This window comes from Lynx rufus, unplaced genomic scaffold (assembly GCF_022079265.1).
Source record: "Lynx rufus isolate CCGP_SWC_20201006 ecotype Redwood Valley unplaced genomic scaffold, mLynRuf1.p SCAF_1, whole genome shotgun sequence".
Taxonomy (NCBI): Eukaryota; Metazoa; Chordata; class Mammalia; order Carnivora; family Felidae; genus Lynx; species Lynx rufus.
Window position 1 is genome coordinate 102,312,778 of NW_025814823.1, and position 12,002 is coordinate 102,324,779.

Genomic DNA, 12,002 nt, shown 5'->3' on the forward strand with positions numbered 1-12,002 from the left:
GCTTATTCTCTTGCAGCCTCAGTTGACTCAACTCCCGATCGAAAATAATTTCGAAACCTATCTTGCCACATGAGTGCGAGAATTAAGAGGTGGGCAGAGGGCCTAATGTAGTGCATTGAATACAGCAGCCACTCTCCTTACTAGAATAAACATTAGCTCCCCTCGCTTTGTCTAACTCCCCTCCTCCCCCTGGCCATGCAGAAGCCCAAACGTTCACTTCCTACTGACGAGAGACCCGCTGTCAAGACCCTGACCGTGGTTCCTGTTTACGACGGTGACATAGAAAGATCTGAAAGTCACCTCCGCCCCTGAACACTCTGAATCTATAGCTATTTATGGAACAGTTTGCTCAGGAAAGAATAGCAAAACCTGAGTGGGTGACTTGAACCTATCAGGCAAGTGAGAGAGTGGGGAGGAGAGGCTGGCCCAGGGTCTCGCCCGAAAGCCCATCCACGGTGCAGTCGCCCACACTTAGGAGGAAACTCCAAACCCCGAGCTTCTCACCGAGGAGGAAAGGGTGTGAAACCCACATCAGGCTCCCCAGCATTTGACATTTGCACCTCAGAGGTAAGCCTTTAGAGCTATTTCTCTCCTTGAGTATCTTAATATTTGTACCACTTGAGCTTTTAGTATGCCCTGCTCTCTCTTCTTCTCGTAAGAGCTCCACTAAAACATAATTCACATATCATACAATTTAGTCCTTCAAAATAATACAATTCAAGGGCTTTGGCTACACTCACAGACTTGTGCGTCCAGCACCGCCGTGAATTACAGAACATGTTTACCGGCCCCCAAAGAAACCCTACTCCTCCCTAGTCATCACCTCCCAACCACTCTGCCCCTCGCCACAGTCCAAGGAAATAATTAATCTACTTTGCAGCTCTATGAATTGATCTATCCTGGCCTTTTCAAACAAATGGAATCATACAATAAAGGGCCTTTATATCTGTCATCTTTCACTTAGCACAATGTCACTAAGATTCACCCACGTGGTAGCCTATTAGTATTTCAAATATTTTTTTTTACTGCCAAATAATATCCCATTATACGGATGACCACATTTTATTCATCCATGCATCAGTTGATGGACAGACTCTTTCCATTTTCCCCCTATTGTGACGAATGCTGCCACGAAGCTTAATGTGTAACATTTGACATAAACAGGTAATATCAATTCCAGAAGTCACATTGTTGGGTCACATAGTAACTATTTTTAGATTTCTGAGCAAGTCCCAGCTTTTCTGAGGTGGCTACACCGTTTTAAATTCCCACCAGCAGTGTACGAGAGTTCTTGTTTTTCCACATCTCATCAAAATGTTTATTATTTGTCCTTTTGATTAGAGCCACCATAACGGGTGCGAAATGGTAGCTCCTTGAGTTTGTGGTTGTTTTTTTGTTTTTTGTTTTTAACCTTTACGGTTTTGATTCACACTCCCTTGACGGCTTCGGTCTCTCTTGCAGAAAACATTTCGGGGACACCCACTATAAGCCACCGACTCTTGGGAATATTCTGCCCCGATTCTTCTGTACTTCCTAGATGACTACCAGCCAATATGCTTTGCCACGGGAAGACAGCCGCCTAAGAAGGTGCTAGACCTTTGTGACGACTGGTACCACATCTTTCTGCCCTGGGAAGGGACATGAGAGGTACATTAGGAGTAACTCAAACCAAGGACATTAGCGAATTATTAGACGTCATGTTAATTAACAGTACACTGAGGGAGCATCTCAGAGGCTAAGCCAAGAGGGCAAGTTGAAATCAGATTATTAATTCACTATTTACAGCCAAGCTTTAATACCCTTTCACTAGTGATACCTGTGATATCATGTATTTATAGGTCACTTACACAGAAGCAGAACACAGAAATTTAAAATGGCATCCAAAGAGCAGGTTATGAACCCTGAGTGTAACGTCAGATTCCAAAGATTTTAAGCAAGATACTAACTTCCGGTAACATTATTCCATATTCTATACGGTGGAAAACATAATTTGCCCAAGGGGTTATTTTGAGATTTAATTAAGATAAAGTTATTGGGCCTGCTTTATAAACTGTAAAATGCTATGTGGATAATTATTAGCTAATAATTATCGACAGCATAGTTCACATTTTCTGAAAATTTATTTTGTGACAGGGCTGTCCTTCAAAGGCAACTAATACCATGTTTTAATGGGACTGAGAAAAGAGAACCCCAAGCTCATGTGACATCTTTTTTTCCCTCTGTATGTGATCACACCATCTGTATAACCATCAGTGGCCAGCAGCTTTGGCTGAAATCCTAAGGGAAGCGAAACCCTCACGCATAACCCACCAGGTCACAATCAGTAGTGGTTCTCGTATCTGGTGTCCCCAGTTGTATGGACGGGACAGGAGAGGTATGGGACCTCTGAATGCAGCAGGGGGGCAAAAGAAACAGCCTCAGGGAAAACCCTAGGTGGCGTGGGGGCATGACCTCACAAACATCTGCATGCCAAGACAGCGGGTGTGCGCCCTCCCAAGGGTGAGCATGACCGTGTGGCAGGCATGAATTTATCCTCTGGGTCTTCACGTGTGGCTGCCTTCAGCCGGGGGCTCCCCTGGACGGGAAGACCTGAGATGGCCTCCCTCACGTTCCTGGCAGCTTGGCAGCCTGTGGGCTCAGGCAGATTATTTCTCCGGTGTGGGGCCCTGCATCCTTCTGTAAGCTCCCTCAGCTTCCTTTCAGGGGGGTTTCAGGGCCGCACTCCAAGAGGGCAAAGACAGAAACTGCATGGTCTCTGGAAGCCCATATCCCAGAACTCAGACATCACTCCATTCAAAGTCAAAGCTGAGTCACAAGGCCAGCCCACAGGCAATGGGGTGAGGGAACAGGATCTACCTCTTGATGTTGGAGAACGTCCTGTTTCTTCACTTTTTTTTCCAGCCCTATTGAGGTATAATTGACTACAAAAACTTTAATACATTTATTTTTTAACCATGAAATTTATTGTCAAATTGGTTTCCATACAACACCCAGGGCTCATCCCAACAGGTGTCCTCCTCAATGCCCATCGTCCACCCTCCCCCCTCCCACCCCCCATCAACCCTCAGTTTGTTCTCAGTTTTTAAGAGTCTCTTATGGGGCGCCTGGGTGGCTCAGTTGGTTAAGCATCCGACCCTGGCTCAGGTCACGATCTCGCTCATGGTTCATGAGTTCGAGCCCCACGTCAGGCTCTGTGCTGACAGCTCAGAGCCTGGAGCCTGCTTCAGATTCTGTGTCTACCTCTCTCTCTGCCCCTCTCCTGCTCACGGTCTGTCTCTCAATAATAAATAAAGGTTAAAAAAATTTTTAATAAAAAAATAAGAGTCTCTTATGGTTTGGCTCCCTCCCTAAGTTTTTTTCCCTCCTTCCCTTCCCCCATGGTCTCCTGCTAAGTTTCTGAAGATCCGCATATGAGTGAAAACATATGGGATCTGTCTTCCTCTGCCTGACTTACTTCACGTAGCATAATACGGTCCAGTTCCATCCACGTTGCTACAAGTGGCCAGATTTCACTCTTCCTCATTGCCACATAGTATTCCATTGTATATATAAACCACACTGTAATACATTTAAAGCATACAGTCTGATGATATATATGTCTACACTGTGGAAGGATTCCCACTATCAAGTTAATCAACACGTTCATCTCAAGCATTTTCTTTGTGTGAGAGAGAGAACTCAGTTTCTACCCTCGTAGCACATTTCACTCAGACAACACAGTCTCAGTAACTACAACCGCCATGTTATACGTGAGATCATCAGATCTTATAAGTGAACGTTTCTACCCTTTTACCAGACTCTATCTGTCCCACTCCTGAGTCCCTGACAACCACATTTTATCCTGTGTCTAGGAGTTCACTTTTTTTTTTCTTCCTAAGTTTCCACATACAAGGGACACTATGCAAGCCGTGTTTTTCTGTCTGGATCATTTCGTTTAACATAATGTCCCCCAGGTTCATCCATGTTGTCACAAATGTCAAGGTTGCCTTCTTTTGAAAGGCCAAGTAAGATCCATTGTATGTACATATATGTATGCATGTGTGTATACACACACACACACACACACACACCACTGCTTCTGTACCCATTCATTTGCTCATGGACGCTTAGATTGTTTCCAGACCTTGGCTGTTGTGAATATTGTTCAAATGACTATGGGAATACAGAGATCTCTTCAAGATAGTAATTTTGTGTTCTCTGTATGTATACCCAAAAATGGGATTGCTGGATCATATGGTAGTTCTATTTTTAATTTTTTGAGGAATCTCCATATTGTTTTTCATCGGGGCTGTACCAGTTTGCATTCCCCTCAACAGTGCACAGGGATCCCCCTGCCCTTTATGTTTTATTTTTTATTATCTTTTCATTTAAAATTTTTTTAATGTTTATTTATTTTTGAGAGAGAGAGACAGAGACAGAGACAGAGAGAGACAGAGCCCAAGTAGGGAAGGGGCAGAGAGAGAGGGAGACGCACAACTTGAAGCAGGCTCCAGGCTCCAAGCCGTCGGCACAGAGCCTGACACGGGGCTCAAACTCACAAACCGTGAGATCATGACCCGAGCTGAAATCGGACACTTCACTGAATCAGCCACCCAGGCGCCTCTATTTTTATTTTTTTTACATCTCGACAACATTTGTAATGTCCTCTCTTTTCAGTAATACTCATCCTAACGGGAGTAGGTTAACATCTCATTGTGATGTTAACTTGCATTGCTCTGATGATTAGTGATGTTTTGAGCGCTGATCCAGGTTACTGTTTTTATGTCAATACTGTACTGTTTTGATTACTACAGCTTTGCAATATCGTTTAAAATCAGGGTGAATTATGCCCCCTGCTTCATTCTTCTATTTCAAAATTGCTTTGGCTATTCAAGGTCTTTTTGGTCCCATTCAAATTTTAGGATTCTTTGATGCTCTGGTAAAAGGGATCGTTTGCTTCATTTCTCTTTCCAGTAGTTTGCTGTTAGAGTACCAAAAATGTAACTGGTTTTTGCCAGGAGTTTACTCTTACTTCAGGGCCGAGGTCAATTTTTGCTTTACCTCTTTTTTTTAGAGAAAGAAATTGAGACCTAAGCTTGTGTGACACATCCAGGTTTGAGGCCCAGTGTGTCTGATACATATTACTGACCTGGAGAAGAGGAATCTTGCTTGCTGTGACCAGAACCCTTATGGAAAATTTCTCTCCACCTCTCAGTCTGTCAGGACTGAAAGAATGGTTTTCTTTAAATATTTCATCCAAGAGATTCATCTTCCCCTTTAGAAAACTTGAATCCTCTTTCCCTGATCTTTAATTTTGGCCTTCTCTTTTTAAAAAAAAAATTTTAAGTTTATTTATTTTGAGGAGACAGCACAAGAAGGGATGAGACAGAGAGAGAGGAAGAGAGAGAGAGAGAGAGAGGATTCCCAGCAAGCTCCATGCAGTTGGCTCAGAGCCCGAAGTGGGGCTTGAACCTACGAACCATGAGATCATGACCTGAGACAAAATCAAGAGTCAGATGTCCAACTGAATGAGCCACCCAGGCACCCCCAATTTTGCCCTTCGCTTAATGTCCATTGCCCTGTTACAGAAATGAGTTGTAAGCCAGGCCAAATTCAGTCCCAGAATCATGATGTAAACTTCGGAGAAAACATTAATTTTTCCTACTTCAAGAGATGATTTAACCAGTTTTGGCTAATGGAGTCGATACACAAGTAGAAGTTCTATATGCTGGGTAATGATTTGGCCTGGGTTTTGATTTTCAAAGTCCTTCGCCTGATATTCAGATACGTTTTGGTCACTAAATGGAAGTATTTATCCAAAGCCGTCTTTTAGAGGGGAGGACAAAGACCATAGAGAGAGCATAACACCACCGTTATGGAAAAGTAGAATGAAGGGCAAATAGAGATTGTAAGATGACGAGTTCTGCAAATGACTAGCCGTTTGATCTTGGGTAAGCCACTTCACCAGGTTAGGCCCCCATTTTCTCATCATTTAAATAAGAGGGTTGGGGCGCCTGGGTGGCGCAGTCGGTTAAGCGTCCGACTTCAGCCAGGTCACGATCTCGCGGTCCGGGAGTTCGAGCCCCGCGTCGGGCTCTGGGCTGATGGCTCAGAGCCTGGAGCCTGTTTCCGATTCTGTGTCTCCCTCTCTCTCTGCCCCTCCCCCGTTCGTGCTCTGTCTCTCTCTGTCTTAAAAATAAATAAACGTTGGAAAAAAAAAATTAAAAAAAAAATTAAAAAAAATAAATAAATAAGAGGGTTAAGCTGGATGCTCTCTCAGCTTTTTCAGCTCTGACATTATTCGGATCTAGGACCAGCGCATAATTTCATGATATACTGTGCACATTTTTACTCCAAAACACATTCACATCATGTTAAATTAGACTGACTCATGTTCCCCCATGTAAACAGTTGTGGCTACTGCCAAAATTTTGCTAACAAACAGAAAACAGACGTGGAGGGCTTCAAATTCTTTTTCCTTTAACGCTCTGAGCATTTTCGATGTGTTGAGAAACTGCAAGGTGTTTCTGTATGCTGTTCTTTATTTGACTCATTAGATCACACCAAAAATATTTCGGAGAGCCTCTTTCCTACCTTTTCTGGAACATCATTCTAAGTTGAGCGAACTTATTTGAACAAGTTGTCTTGATTTAAAAAAAAAACCACGTCTGTGTCAGAGAATAAAGCAAATGCACAAACTAGATGTTAATCTTTCTGTTTGATCAACCAAAATGTATTGATAAGTCCCTGCCAAACAGCTGAGATGTATTAAAAAAAAAAACAACAAACCAACAACAGCCTGATTGAAATTGTGAAATGTTTTGGAAAGCAAGGACTGCAAGTATCATCTTCCCAGAAGATGTGATTATTCTCATGTGTTCCCATTTCACAGCAAACACGGACCCAATTGACATTTGGGGAGGGAGTCTCCCGGACAAACCACTTGTGGCATCCTTGGAAGTATGTCTGGATGACTATGCATTATGGGAAGGCCTGCTATTGTCCTAAACTGGAGATCCCATCCACTGAGCGTTCTGATTAAAAGCAACCTCAAGCAAGGACATAGCTCAGATTCGAAGCTACACCATTTGCTGGCCCCCGGATCGGTAACTCCTTGACCTTTCCAAGGAATCCTGACTCGGGGCAGCTTAACCTAATGCACAGTGGGCTTAGGGAGCCCTGGTCTGCTTCTCTTCTCCTCGAATGCCCTTCGGGGCTCATCTAATGCGGCATCTTCTTCGCAACCGACCTGGTATTTGTGATCAGCTTAGAAGGCCAAGGAACACTAGACTAAACCAAGTTTTCCATGTCCTAACCTTGTCTCCACTCAAACGCCACAACGCTTGTCTTAGGATGAGAAGAGGAGAAGGACAAACGTGTATTTCTTCACTAGAATTTTGTCCTGGCCCCAACTCGGTGGCGTCAGAGACCATCCTGGACACATGCTTTTTCTACTATCTACCAGGCTTTTATTTCAAATGCACTTATCTTTCCACAGACCTGTCCTTCTTACCGCCAGCTCAGGCACCATCATTTTCCTGTACCCGATTATACTAATCTATGTACTTGTGGGGATCTGTGGAAAAATAAGCTTTCCATCACCGTGTGAAGAATGTAGGCAAATCCAGTGAAAAGAAGGGAAAGGACTCAGACTGGGGCAGAAGGAAAAGAGCAAGAAAACACACAGCTCTTGCCTCAGTGAACTGGCCTGTTACATTTCCCTGCCTACGTTCCCTGTCCTTATTTGAACTGCCCTCATTTTCTCTGACTTGATTCTCATTCACACTGAAAGTACTCTCCCATCCGAAAGAGTGATTAAATGTACTAGTTGAAGCACAACATCCCTGTACTTCCCTGTGAGTCTTTAAGAAAGATCATCCACGAGGTGTAGTGACTAGAGCCCTGGGACGGGGAGGGAGAGGGACCTCCTTTACCCCCAGGACAAGGGCTCACACATCAGGAGAAAGGAGGAATCCAGGCACAAGGTATGAATGAGACAAGAAATCCCCTAGATGCAGGCACCAGATTCACAGCCAGACCTTGACGGATTTGGAGGACAGAAAAATTCCCTCTTTGACCTGTACGTGCAAAGAATAAACTATGGCCACGTCATCAGTTTGGCAAGTGCTTTAGCACTTTAAATGAAGGATAATGGACAGTGCATGTCTTCAGGGAAAAGCCCCCTGATTTACAGCACGTACCCAGACAGGGTCCAACTTCAGGCAGAGGACAAAGAAGGCGAGGTCCAGACAAGTTAGACCATCTAGATTTCAACAGCGTTACAGTGGGCGGTAACATCAACAACCCCAAAACAGGACTCTTCTTTAGGCTAAGCCACATCTCAGATTTCTCTTCTGCCTGAGGCTGTGGTAATCACAATTCACTCTTGGGTCTGAGCAATCATAACTGTTCTTGGAAGGTTGTCAGGTGAAACCCAGGAAGAAGAAAAAAAAAAAAAATCATCCCCCAGTGCAGGGAACAGGGGCTCAGAGTCAATGACTTTGAATGTGTAAATTTTATATCCCACACCGGGGACGTAAGCACCGCCGAGTTTTCACTGTGGATTTTGAGATTGTCCAGTATCCATTCATTTTCTAACAGGACTCTTGATTTCTTCTAGGAAATGGCTTCTCCACTGGACATAGTCTGCAGGGACAATAATCGGGCGCCAAGCACTTCCCGAGCCCAAGGGATCAGACCACAATACAGACTGAGACAAATTGAGGTCCTTTCCCCAGTATTTAAATCTGAGCATAAGGTCAAAGGTCCTGGAAACGACTAAATCTCCCCTCCATCCCCAAGGACGGTTCCTGCAGGGAATTCTAGAGCATCGTGCTTCTTCGCCTCTAGTGCTGCCCTATTTCCTGCCATATCCCAGCATGGTCTTCTAGACTTCTGGTAATTCTGTGTGCCTCTGATATCCTTCCAATAAATTCCTTCTAACTTGAGTCAGCCAAGAGTCATTGCTAGGGCTTACAGCCAAGGACATGTAACCAGTAAATACCAACACTCATACGAGGGTCACGGTACACAACCCATTCGTGCATTTCGCACCCACCTTACTTTCACAACACTGTGACACAGCTAGAGAAGATATTATTGATTCTCACTCGGCACATGAAAAAAACCACGAAGACACAAAGGGCTTCAGCAATTTGCCCGTGGTCTCACAGCAAAACAGTGTCCCCAAACCCAAGACTTTTGACCTCACACCCATTGCCGTTCCCACCACGTGGCACGGAGGTCTCAGCTCCTTACCTGTTCCCCATAAAGCAGCAGAAGGAAAAAAGGTTTAATTGGACATAGCCACATTCCTTCATTAGCATTCATGTGACCACCGTCAGGGGACTCATCTTCAATTCCCTTTCAACGCACAAGGATCTAGACGGAAAAACATCCTTTAATATACCGCTACAGTAGGAGTGGAGCCAGACCACCACAGGATAACTTATCTACCTTTGGCAACAGTGAAAATGATGACAAAGTGGCTCTAATGTCCCCTATAATTGTTGCCTTTTAGGAGAGAGGTACCAAGTTCCATCATCACAGTCAAGAATCAAATGTCTCCCTGGAAACCAAAACAAACTTGCCTATTTCCCCAAAGGGCACCAGCACCAGTCAAGAAGGCTCTGAAAATGGGCCATGCGTCGCCAATAACTATTCCTCTGACCGAAGAGAATTCCAGACTCTTTTCTTGAGCCATAGGACTAAATTTAAAGTATCGGTGGAACTTCGCCGATCACTGCAATGTTTGTCTAAAGCCAGGAACATTCTTCTGCAATATAAAAAACACTGTATAATTTGCATGAGGTCACATTTCAGGTCTTTGGCAATGTTGGCAACAGAGGTAAATAGTTCAGTCTAGCGTTACGGCACTGCAAAATCACCCCAAAGCATTGGCCTGAGGCCCCTTCATCAGACACCATAACGAGGATGTAAACTTAAGAGTTTCTACATCCAGCATCACTATTCGGCTCCCGTCTTGGAGCAAGGTTTCTCAGAGCAAAGAAAAAACTCAGTGCCTGTTCTCACCTCCTTTACAATCCTGTAATATTTGCCGATTTAGAAGACAGAACCCTCCAAAACAAGGCTTGCAATATAAGCACTAAAGAAACAAACATGACAGGAACGAGTTCGTGTACATGTTCAACTCATGCAGCCCTTACAATTTTTTAGTTGTATTAAAAAATTCTGCTTCTCACCATCCGCTTCCCGTCAACGTCTGTTTTAGACCCTTTTATTTTAAAAGATAATGCCATCTAGATAAAATATATTTTATAAATTATAACAATTTCATGACCTTCCATGAAAAATCTGCGAAGTTTTTCTTCAAAATCTTCAAGTATGAAAATCAGATATTCTTTTACAGCAGGGTTATCGTGGGGGGAAAAAAAACCTATTTCCTCCTAATACATATATATGCACAAATTAGGGCACTTAACCCTGCTGGTATCACTCAAGCTTGAGTTTGTACTAACTGACTCCACATTTATTCTACTGGTTTGATTGGATTTGCTACTTAATTTTTACAAAACCGATTTATTGAACTGAAACTAAAATCTTTATGGCCCTAAAATAGAAGTCAAAGTCTAAAAGTGACCAATAAGCAAAAGAAACACATAAAGCGGTAAAGAATAAAAGAATTTACATAACTGCCAATAATCACATAATTATGACCTGCCAATAAGAATGTCTCCGAACAACTATGGGAAGAGATTCGTGAAACATGTTTTCATTTCCAGGTAAAAGGCACATCTAAAATGGACAGAGGTGAGTGAGAGTTGAGTAGCACTACGGTCAACGTGAGGGCTGCGAGGCAAATTTGAGTGCCTCTCTCAACTCTGCCTTCCTCTACTGACTATTTTTCTTCCAGCTTGGTGATCCCTTAGTCATTTTATTCTCTTTTCTTTTCTTTTAATATACTGCTCCCTTTTGCATGTCAAGCCCATGGCTAATATATTTCTGTGACCAACAACTACTCTTAATGTCTACATCAGCTATGGGCAAAAGCGAATCACATGTTGAGGACAACCAAGAAATAATTCATAAGGTGTGATTTTGGAAAAGGGAGGTGGCGAGCACTACTGATAGTGTTTGTTTTTACCTTGAGAGGGGGGGAAAAAAGTCTTCCGCAATTAAAACATTAGATTACTGCAAAGAATAAAAATTCTTTTACAGCCTTTCCATTCTGTCTTGACTGCATGAAAACAATTTTTTTTTTTACATGTAATTACTTATAGAGTACAGAAAAATGCCTTTGGAGTCTAAGGGAAGCCTACTTGATTTGGTGGGGAAGGGAGGGGGAGAGTTAGTTTCCACAACGTGCTTGCTTTCTTTGACCTTTTCTACAGCTGTCTGTTGTCTACACATCTGACAGGCTCTGCCTAAGACGCCCAAGTAGATCAAATTTCCTTTTTCCTTTCCCCAGGTTAATGACATTTGCTGTGAAGGCTAGGTGATTACTACAGAATTTGGAACTGGAGACAAGGAGCCAGAGGGCTGTATCTCAAGAATAATATCCTCCATTTATCTGATGAGAGTATTGTCAAAGTTCCCAAGTTATTCATCTATATAAATAACATTGCCACCCACCAGCCATTTCCTCAGAGAGCAGGGGGGCCTCTGATACTCATTCTCTAGTTTCTATAGAGAACAAATTCAAGTCCCATTTTGAGTCACCTTGAGGTGTTAAATACTTTACGTATTCCAAAATGTACATTGCCAAAAGAAAAAAAAAGATGGACGATCACTTGTGTTTTGTTACTTCTCTAAATATGCTATTTCTCAGCTTCATCACCCACTTGCTTATTTATCAGGCTTGCCTCCAAATACATTTTGACGGTCTTCCAAATCCAAATACCCTCCAAGGATGAAAAATCACTGGTAACACTATTTGGGGTATTCAGAGACTGAGGAAATATGCCTGATAAAGCTGCCCTAACAGTGAGGTCTTGGATGCTGGTGCCGGCTTTTGCCAGAATGATATTGATCATCCAAGAAGGACACTTGAGAGCTAATCAAGA

General features: G+C 43.1%; 1 long non-coding RNA gene across 2 annotated transcripts; it reads left to right on the forward strand.

Moving 5' to 3' along the window:
* The first annotated feature begins 413 nt into the window (after positions 1–413).
* Positions 414–11,049, forward strand: LOC124515238 (uncharacterized). 2 transcript variants are annotated; one of them, XR_006962768.1, is made up of 3 exons: positions 414–567; positions 1,462–1,647; positions 8,600–11,049. It is a non-coding gene; the product is annotated as an uncharacterized LOC124515238 (long non-coding RNA). The 2 variants fall into 2 exon arrangements; XR_006962769.1 differs by having other exon boundaries at positions 1,462–1,587.
* Positions 11,050–12,002: the final 953 nt, after the last annotated feature.